Raw genomic sequence first — 11432 nt, 5'->3', positions numbered from 1 at the left:
CAGCACACATCCCCGAGGTACCCCTCTAGTCATTGACCTCCAACCTGACAAACATCCATCCACCATTACTCTCCCTCATTTCCCATACAGCCACTTTTTAATCCATCTTGCTATTCCTTACTAACCTCTTCTTAACCAACCTTATTTCCTTATTGAACCTTGTCAAAGGCCTTACTGAAGTTCACCACTTTAACCTCATCAATTTCCCTAATAACCTATTTTTTTAAGGTAAAAAAATCAAGATTAGTCAAATATCACAATCACAAATCCATGCTAATTCTTCCTAATCCTACCCTATTTATCCAAATCCCTATAATATTGCCTTTAGTATCCTTTCCATTATTTCCCACCACTGATGTCAAACAACGTTCTTGTTAAAACTCTACTCTTCTTTGTCCTCTTGTTCACTTACCTCAGGGCTATTATCTATTCATACCTGCAGGACAGCCCTCATGTAATTATTGAAATTGTACTAGGTATCTCAACCTTCTAAACGAACATCGGTCGGTGATTTAGAAAACTCATACATACACCTTGTCTTCAGGTTTAAAGGGTCCTTCCTCCTGGTCCATCTCCGACAGCTTTTACTTTACCTGTTCATAAATAGACTTGTATATCATTATTAACTGTTTCATATACTTTTTTTTTATTATTCGATCTGTAACTGTTCCAAACTCGGTCCCCTGCAGGGACTTCTCTATTGTGCCACCCACGGCTGGTTAGTTTGCATGCAACATTTCTTCAGTGCCAATGGAAGAGCATTACACAAATGTTCCATTTATTCTTTTCATCAAATGGAAACAATCCGTTGTCAAAGCTGATTTCTGTAGGTTTACCAAACCTCTTAATTACCTTATTCATCATAAACGACACTGTAGTGTTTATACCTAAATTGATTCAGACTTACCCTGGACATCTCTTCCAGATGCTGTTTCAGCTGCTTTGTCTGCATTTTAATTTAACTTCTTTGACATGTACTTTTTCCGTTTCACCATACAATTTCAACATATTTTCCGACCTAGTCTGAACTATATCCTGCCTTTCCCAAGGTCATCATCTGCTGTCTTATATTCTGAAGTATTTCTCTCTCTCTCTCTCTTTACTTGTGGAACAAACCAACAAATTGTCCACATCAGCAAATACTTTCTAAGGGTATAACCATATAACCATATAACCATTACAGCACGGAAACAGGCCATCTCGATCCGTACCGAACACGTATTCTCCCCTAGTCCCATATACCTGCGCTGAGACCATAACCCTCCATTCCTTTTCCGTCCATATAACTATCCAATTTATTTTTAAATGATAAAAACGAACCTGCCTCCACCACCTTCACTGGAAGCTCATACCACACAGCTACCACTCTCTGAGTAAAGAAGTTCCCCCTCAACTTTCAACTCTGCCTTTCCCATCTAATTTAAAAAACCTACCTCATCCTAGCCTTTCTTGACATCCTTCCTTAAATCCCTTCCTCTCTCTTGGGGACCCCAGTCCTGTTAGGGCTTATCATCTCCAGATTAATTTCACTCCTGATAGGACTTTTCGAGGAAAAGTTCCCCAAGACATGTATTATTGGCATGTAATTCTCTGGCCTCGCTTGGTTCCGTCATAGGACTCACTTGTGTCAGTTCATCACTTATTTCAGTCTTTTCAACCAGGGGCTTTGTTCATTGACATTGACCGCAGAGACCAACTGTTTACTGATTCTGCTTGACTTTAAGAAGAATGGCTTCCACCACAATAGTTCATAATATAATGTTCATCAACTGGTTGCCTTCTATTTCTTGCTCATTTTCAACTCTCCACCTTTTCATTCCCCTTTGTTCCTTGGGGTTCACCTTAAGTGGGTAACATTTGCTGAGGGGCCTGCATACCCTCGTTCATGACGGCATCCAACCAGAAGATGGCGCTGTGGCCGGTAGTCATGCTGCAGTAACGGCATCCAACCAGAAGATGGCGCTGTAGCCGGTAGTCAGGCTGCAGTAACAGCAGCTGACCTAACGATGGCGCTGTTGCCGGTACGTTTTGAGCGGCGGCCATGTTTGTAGTCTATTGCCGGTCATTGTAACAATTTACATAGTGGTTCCCACCACTTCACCAATGGTGCCTTCAAATCTTCCATGGCCAACAATCGTCCCACGTTCTCCTCCTCCAAAGCCCTAATCCATTTTTTTTTTTTTTAAATTTTAGCCCTCTCAGTTCATGGGTGCTCCAAGGGATAATCTGTCGTCTCTTACTTCTGTTTCGCTGTCTGTCTCTCTCTCTCTCTCTCTGTCTGTGTCTGTGTGTCTCTCTCTCTCTCTCTCTCTCTTTCTCAACGCTGAATAGATTCAGGACGACATGGCCCCTGCTTGGCCAGCCTTCACAAATGGGGCAGCAGCCCAACCCCATGTGTGCTTGTGGCACACCCTTACAACACATCATTGAAGCATGCCTTCAACAAAGACTCAAAGGAGTACTTGTCACCCTTCATACAGCAGATCAAGAGGCAACTGCTTGGCTAAAGGATTTTGCATTCGCTAAATAAATAAAATCTCTCTCTCTCTGTCTGGCTGTCTCTCTGTCTGTGTTTCTCAACTTGAATGTCTACCATAAAACAACATAAAAGCTGGTCATGTTTCATCAATTAACTTATTTCCAGTTAACTTTACTGACAAGAAATCTAAAAGAACATCAAGAAACGATTTCTACAACTTCTCTTTTTCAGGTTACCAGGATACAAAGAGTTAATTTTTGCAGCTTGTTCGCAATCCCCCACGGCCCAAACACAGTGGGAATTCCCACCTCCGCCACGGGGCGTCTGTGTTCAATTTTACAACTTGCTCATTTTAACCATTTGTTCCAAACCGGTTTTCAAACAAATCACTTTGTTTCATTCTTACTTCAAATAGATTATTCAATTTATATTTTCTCCCTGCCTGCACTGTTGTCCCCGGCCTTTGCCGTCTTCTATCACATCCCCCTTTCGCGGCCTCTGCCGTCTTCTTATCTGCTACTTTCGGGAGTAACTCCCTTATCATCCTGTCTCAGGAATTTTCCTGTCTCTCAGGAATTGATCTAACTGTTCTCGTCAGACCTAATGAATCTTCAAGGAGGCAAACTCCCTATTGATCTAACTGTTCTCATCAGACCTAATGAATCTTCAAGGAGGCAAACTCCCTTCCCCCTCAGGGTCCTCTCCTAGGTACCTCCCTCGGGTCTAATTTCTACCGAACTTCTTATCTTCCCCTTCTGCCCTTTGACTCCCCGTCTTGTTGGCCGGGTGATTTTCGTCCACCCCGGCCCGTCTTCTCTTTCCCTTGGGTATTTTGGCCCCCTCCGGCTCTGCATTTTCCGTGGACATCTCCTGCCCATATGCAGCTCTGCATTTTCCGTGGACATCTCCTGCCCATATGCAGCTCTGCATTTTCCGTGGACATCTCCTGCCCATATGCAGCTCTGCATTTTCCCCAACTGACTATACCTTATCATTGTTGGCTTCTCCAAACCCTGGGTATTTCCTGCCCTCCAGGGTCCAGCATTTGCCCCAACGGACTATTGGGCAGAATGCGGGGATTTGGCCCACAGCCTTTTCCCCTCCCTTCTGGGTTTGCCTTGCAGCCCCCTGAATCCTTCAGGGCGTCAACCACAAGGTCTTTACAATCGTCCAGGAAGTACTTTATTAGTCATTGTTCCTACCTGGGTCTGTGCACAGAAATTGCTCGATTGACTTTTCGCGATTTCCAACCACTCCCACACTATCACTTGTTTCTCGTGTCTCTCTGTGTGGTCCTGGATACTACTGCTCAAACAGCTGGCGGCAAGCAAGGAGTCTGAGACTGCTGAACTCAGCAGGGTGCACCTTCCCTTCGTCCGTCTACTCCCGTCAGCTGGCTGGAGTAATTGATCCCGGAACCGAGCCCCCATCTGTGAGATCCAAAATCAATCACAAACTCTTCAGAGACAAAATCAAAGAAACAAGTTTTCCTTTATTACATTTCTGCGCAGAAAAGGGTGTCCCTCCTCTATCATCCTCTAGAGACACACAAAAATGGAGGTTGTATCTATCTTTTTATACCTTTCTTCACTATGGTCACTACCTCATGTCTCCCCATCAAGCTTCGTCCAATCATAACATAAAGCCCACATTCCCACGAGAACGTCCAGAAACGTCTCGGAACATCTCCTGACGTCAAAGGCTTCTGCTGGAGTTTTTATCTGTTACTTCTTTATCTAGAAGTTCCCTCTGTCCTGTATATTGTTACTTTCTTCGACCAGCAGTCTGGCTTCTGCTGACACCTTATTTCTTTCTAAGTTATAATTTTCAGAGTTCTAGTATAAATCAACCATCCCTATTAACCCTTCTCTCACAAAGAGGAGTAAATTAATTCAGTCAATTAGCCATAAGATCATGAGCAGACAAGTATTTCTATTGTGGGTGCCAGAGCAATTTAAAAGTTCATAAGCAGATAAGGATTTGCTGTTTTTCAGACCTGCCAGCCTTAGCAGCAGGTAAAATACAAGTCAAGTCAAGTCAAGTTTATTCGTCACATACACATACGAGATGTGCAGTAAAATAAAAAGTGGCAATGCTCGCGGACTTTGTGCAAAAAGACAAACAAACAAACAACCAAACAAACTACAAACAGAATCACATATTCTTTTACGTTAAATATTGTGGGCGGAAGGAAAAAGGTTCAGTAAAGTTAGTCCCTGGTGAGATAGGAGTTTACAGTCCGAATGTCCTCTGGGAAGAAACTCCTTCTCAACCTCTCCGTTCTCACAGCATGACAACGGAGGCGTTTGCCTGACCGTAGCAGCTGGAACAGTCCGTTGCAGGGGTGGAAGGGGTCTCCCATGATTTTATTGGCTCTGGAGTTGCACCTCCGGTCAGGTTCCAGCAGATAGACATGTGTAGGATGGAACTGCAGATGCTGGTTTACATTGAAGATAGACACAAAATGCTGGAGTATTGCTCTAGTGGAGTGGACATTTTGAGAAGGGCTTCTTTGAGGTGGAAGTGATGTTGGGAGGTACAAATGTGGACTTTGGTGAATACAATGCTTTAGTGAAGAGGGTAGGTGGATACGAAATAGGGGCAAGGTAAGGTGTTTGATGTTTACTTCTCAATTAATCTGCGAGAATTGTTTTTAAGTGAGCAGTAATGGGGCACATGGCAGACAATGGAGTGATATGGTCCTCCTGCCAGATGCAGTCAGGTGCTTCTGATGACAATTGAAATTAATTGAAAGATACATTTGAAGGAGATATAGCATGGAAACAGGTCTTCGGCCCAACGTGTCCTCACTGACTCACATTAGTTCTATGTTATCCTACTTTCTTATCCACTCTTACACACTCAGGCAATTTACAGAGGCCAATTAACCTACAACCCCGCTGTCTTTGCGATGTGGGAAGACACGGTCACAGGGAGAACATGCAAACTCCACAGACAGCACCCTAGGTCAGGATCGAACCCGGGTCTCTGGCGCTGCGAGGCAACAGTTCTACCAATGTACCACGATGCCTGCAGGAAGTGTGTCCACTCTCAGACTGCTTGGACCGTTTGGAGCGGCAGGTGGACAGGCTGAGTAGCGTACGGGAGGCATAGAGGGTTAACGATAGGAGCTTTGGGGACATGGACACACCAAAGGTTCAGCCAGATAGATGGGTGACCGCCGGGAAAGGCAGGCAGGCAGCAAAGGTGTACCGTTTTGGATATATTTGGGGGTGAAATCCTCTCAGGGGCAAATAGTAACAGCAGACAATGGCACCACATCCGGGCCTGTTAAACACCAGGATAGAGCACAGTCTCGGTGAGTCGTAGGGACAGGGGGCTATATAGTTAGTGGTACAGACAGACATTTATGTTGTGGCAAACGAGACTCCAGGATGGTCTGTTGTCTCCAAGGTGCCAGGGGGAATGATGGCTCGGAGCAAATTCAAAACATTCTGAGAGAGGGGAGTGAGCAGCCGGAGGTTCTGGTTCATATTGCATAGAGGAAGGGAGATGAGGTTCTACAAAGATAATTTAGGGAGTTAAAGTTGCTAGTGAGGAAAGGAATTGAAAGATGTGCACATGACTAAGGAGGAGGGCTTAACATACGTGGATCATTGGGCTCTCCTCCAGGACAGGTGGGTTCTGTACAAAAGGGGTGGGTTGCACCTGAACTAGATGGGAATCAATATCCAAGCATTGGTGTTTGCTAGTAGTTCTTGGGATGCTTCAGACTAGAGTGGCATGGGATGGGAACCAAAGCAGCAGGTTAGCAAATGGAAAGACTGATGGGAAGGTAGAGATTCTGACCAGTAAGCCTCAAGGGGTGGACAGGCAGGGAGAGGTTAATGAATATGCTGAAACTAATTGGCTGATGTGTGTTTATTTCAACGCAAGGAGTCTTGTGGGTAGATGAATTTAGAGCCTGAGTCAGTGCTTGGAATTATGGCCATATGGAGATTTGCTTGCTAGAGGGACAACACTGGCAATTCCACATTCCAGGTTCACAATATTTTAGACTTGATAGAGAGGGAGGTAATGAGGTGGAGGAGTTGTACTACAAATCTGGGAGGATATCATAGCGGCCCTCAGAGAGGACATACTATTATAGGTTTCCCAATAACCAGCAGGAGATAGAGGAACAAATATGAAGACAGTTGTAAAAGCAACAGGATTGTTATATGGAGTGACTTTAACCACCCCAATATGGACTGTTACTTTCTGAGTGCAAAAGGCTTGAATGGGGCAGAATTTGTAAGGCGTATCCAAGTGGCTTTCTTAAAATAATATATGGATACTCCAGCTTGGGAAGGGACCATATGGGCCTCGTATTGGAAAACGAGCCTAGCTGGGTTATTGGTGTTTCACTGGAAGAACATTTTGAGGATAGTGATCATAAGTCTTATGATAGTTATTAATAAGGATAAATCTGGACCTTGGGTTATTTACTAGGGGTAAAGCAGATTACAACATTATTAGGCAGTAGCGAGGGAGAGTACATTGGGAACAGCCTTTACTGTTTAAGTCCACATCAATCACATGTGAGTTGGTTAAAGATCATCTGAGAGCTCAGGACTGGCATGTTCCAGTAAGGAGATGGGAAAGGAATGGCAAGATAAGGGAATCTTGGGTGACCAGAGAGGTTCTGAATTTGGTCAAAAAGAAAAATAAAGAAAATGTAAGGTTTAGGAAGATACAACCAGACAGGACTTTGAGGAATATAAAGCCAGAGGTAAAAAAACTCAAGAAGGCAATCAGAGAGAGCCATGAATGTCAATGGCCAGGTGGATTGTAGAAAAGCCAAGACTTTTTAATGTGCATTAAAACCAAGAGAGTAATTAGGGAGAACCACGCATGAATAAAGGAGGGAATTTATGCCCGAAGGCAGAGGATGTAGGCAAAATACTGAACAAGTACTTTTCCTCTGTATTCACCAAGGAGAAAGACACGGTGAGAGATCAGTGCAAGGTATACTAATATGCTAGGGCAGTATGAGATCAAGGAGGAGGTGATGTTGGCATTAAGATGGTCAAGTCTGCAGGGCTTGATAGGATTTATTCCAGATTATTCATAGAGACAAGAGAGGAGATTGCAGGTAGGTTGACAAAGATCTTTGTATCCTCTCTAGACACAAGCGAGGCGGACTAGAGAGTAGAATATGTTATTCTTTTGTTTAAGTAATAAACTAAAGAAAATCCAGGAAATTATAGGCTAGTGAGCCTTGCGTAGTGGTAGGGAAGCTATTAGAGAGGATTTTTCGGGATAAGATTTACTTGCATTTGAAAGAGAGAATGGGATAGTTAGGGGCAGTCATGGCTTTGTCCACAGCAGGCTAAGTCTTCCGACCTTGATTGAGTTTTCGGAGGAGATGACGAATATAATTGATGAGGGTAAGGCAGTGGATTTGAAGACACAAGAAACTGCAGGTGCTGAAATCTTGAGCAAAACGTAAAGTGCTGAAGGACCTCAGCGGCTCAGGTAGCAACAGTGGAGGGTGGACAGATGATGTTTCTGAAGGGTCCTGAACCAAAACAGCATCTCTCCATTCTTCCACTTATGCTGTCTGGTCTTTGAGTTCCTCCAGTACTTTGTGGTTCAACCTTGATTTATAACCCTATTCTGACTTTCATCAACCCCTAATCTCAGATTTACCATGTACTATAGCATTTACGATTCTTAGAACATGTATATAAAATACTTCATTGGAAAAAGTGTATAATTAATAGTGTTTTAAGTGTATGATGATGGAACAATGCCGTCAGCCATCGTTCGACAAGCCTGAAATGTTAATAAATGTCAATAGTTTATGATACCATCTGAAGCTTTCGTTGTGCTCTTCTGATGCTTCAGAGTGTATTTAGACTCAATAGCCTTCAATGCTTAGTGCATGACAATTCTATATTGCACACCTAAATTATATTATAATGTGTAAAATGTCCACTAACACTAAATTGGAGTGCACTCTGAGCCACAATTCATTCAGTCTGCTATTTTGTTTTATTGATTTGGAAAATGATAACTTAGAAACACTATTTTTTACACTTTAATTCTTACTATGTAATTAATAATGATCAATAAATATGTGGTGTGGTTGGCAATTCTGAAAACACAATATTCATATTTTGCATTGTTTTGCCATCTTTTTATCTTGCTTGATGTGTTAACATCTTTTAATCTCCAGGTCTTTATTATAAGGAAAATCATTGCATGATAAGATGGGCAATCTCTAAAGATTGTTCTTATTTTTCAATAAAATAGCACTTGCAATTTTATTCTTGATAAACATTCTTCTGATTACATCTTGTTCAGGGATTGGGTATAAAAAGCCATTGACAAAACAGTCACTGCAGTTTTTTTATTCCACTGAATATATATTGACAACTAATACAAGATGTTGAGCATTTCTAACAGGCTTTTGTAGATAACTATTTAATCTGAAAACCTATCAATAAACAGGAAAAAATAAATGTTTTATATAAATTTATTTAAGATTTCATACTTTAAATTTGAATACATTTCTTTAGAAGTCTAAAATTTGTTACATAAAATGTACCATACTAAAATTGGTTCTGAATGCACTGGGATCATCGGAATTACATGAATTAGATCAGGTCCATGTGAAAGTAAAATTATATTTTTCATTACTGCAATGTATATCTATTTTCTCATATCCTAATAGTAACTTCAATTTTAAAGTACAAATACAGTAATGAAAATGACCAAAATCTTATCAAACTAATTCATAAATGCTCTGAAAGTGACAGTGTGATCCCACATAGCACAAATGTTGTCACTGTTAACATTTTAAATACAGTCATTTAATTATGTTGTTATGGTTAGATATATTTTCTAAAGGTCTAGAACTAGTTCACATCATTAGAACAGTCACTTCAGAGACAGTTTGCTGAATTGAAATAACAAATAAATTCATTGGATGAGTTGAATTTGCTCATTATTTCATTTATGCAAACTGTATTTGAAATTACATTAAAGCCTTCTATCAATAATGAAACTGATTCATCAGATATCAATATAACAGAATTTTATAGATTACATCTATATTAGATAAGTAATTTTCTCTGATTACAAATCTGATTGTATCATGTAAAATCTAGAACTCAGTATATATCTTTCATTTCCAAGCAAATTGCTTTCACATTATTTGTCATATTGAGGGTTCAAGTTGTAGTTCTGTAGATCTTGTAAAATCTTTGTAGCGTTTAAACCTAAAATAACGAAGAGAATTTGTGAATCAGAAGCTAACAACATCTGTTGCTGTTTTCTCTTCAACTCCTTTTGATTTAGGTGACAGAGCCCTCTAGTGAAAATCAGGTGCATTTTTATTTTTTCGCCATTTTCCACAGATCTTGCTACTTTAGAATGCCTCTGATCATTGAAAAAATAATTGAAAGAAGACCAAATATCATGCTTTCAGATAAATACTAATACAGTGTTTGGACAAAATCCAATCTGGTTAATAAAACAAAACAATGGCTGATACTTAAACATTAAAATCAAACACAAAGTGTTTGAAATACTCAGTAAAAAGAGAAACATTTAATTTGGATGATCAATAACTTTTCATTCTCCAAAAACAAACTTTTTCTCTTGTCATAAATGTTGTCTGACCAGCTGAGTCTGAATCTATAAATAGTCATTTTTTTAATAGTTATTAATATAATAGAAAAATACACCTTTTCAGTGCCTTTCCAACATCCCAAACCAGCTTGCAGGCATTCAAGTACTTCTTAAATGTAGAGAATGCTAACTAGGAAGTAATATTGTTCCATAATAGTTATTCCCTGATCATGCTTAAATTTGTCAGAAGAATAAAATTGTTAAACCATTTTCAGTCATGTGTTTAATCATTAATCTTATAAATCGCATGCAGTCTCAAAACACAATACTTTGTGTATGTGAACTATAATTGCAAAATTCATACTACAATCCAATCAGCATTAATACTTCCTTATGAGTATTGAAATGATTATTAGTATAAAAATTAATGTTAGTACAACGATTTATACACTGGGGAATTTTCTGTAACATTTAGAAGACCAGGCTTTGACCTTGGATCAGCAGTTTTATCTTAAAGAGCATCGTGATTCTCTTACTTAAGGGAAATGAGTGGAATAGTATAATTGTCAATGATAATCTATCACAATCAATTTTAACCTACCAGAAAATAGACACAATAAGTTGAAATAACTCAGCAGGTCATACAGCATCTCAGGAGAAAAAGAATAGGTGACTGCAGAAATGTCTCGACCCGAAACGTCACCTATTCCTTTTCTTCAATGATGCTCTCTGACCGGCTGAGTTACTCCAGTTTTTTGTGTCTGTCTTCGGTTGAAACCCGCATCTACAGTTCCTTCCTACACATTTAACCTACCAGATCTACCCGCTGTCCGCTTCGTTGATCTTTTACCCATCAGGGCCACGAAGCAATCCGGCCCATCGGGACATTTTGAACTGGATCGAGATCGTCTCATCAACATTGCATATTTATATAGTCTTGGAGACAATTCCTTCAACATTTCAGCGATCTAGAAGGAGAAACCAATACAAACATATACCACATCAATACGCTTTGACTGGTTGGAGTTTCCCAAGGTGGTTGGTTTTGGATAAATCATTATCAAAATTAGACAGAAAGTGCTGGAGTAATTCAGCAGGTCTGGCAGCATCTTTAGGGGATATAGATGGAACCTTCTTCCTCAGTCTGAAGAAGGATCCCGACCCAAAATGTCACCTGTCCATGTTCTCCAGAGATTCTGCTTGACCCGCTGAGTTATTCCAGCACTTTGTCCTTTTTTTGTAAACCAGCTTCTGCATTTTCTTGTTTCCACATTATTTGAATTATTTCATCTATTCCTGGAGGGGGGAGGGGGGGGGGGAGCAAATTTGGCAGATTGTCATAAACAGGTAACACAAGTTAGGAATGACTGGGATC

The sequence above is a fragment of the Amblyraja radiata genome, chromosome 7, assembly GCF_010909765.2.
Source record: "Amblyraja radiata isolate CabotCenter1 chromosome 7, sAmbRad1.1.pri, whole genome shotgun sequence".
Lineage (NCBI taxonomy): Eukaryota > Metazoa > Chordata > Chondrichthyes > Rajiformes > Rajidae > Amblyraja > Amblyraja radiata.
This window is presented reverse-complemented; position numbering follows the sequence as displayed.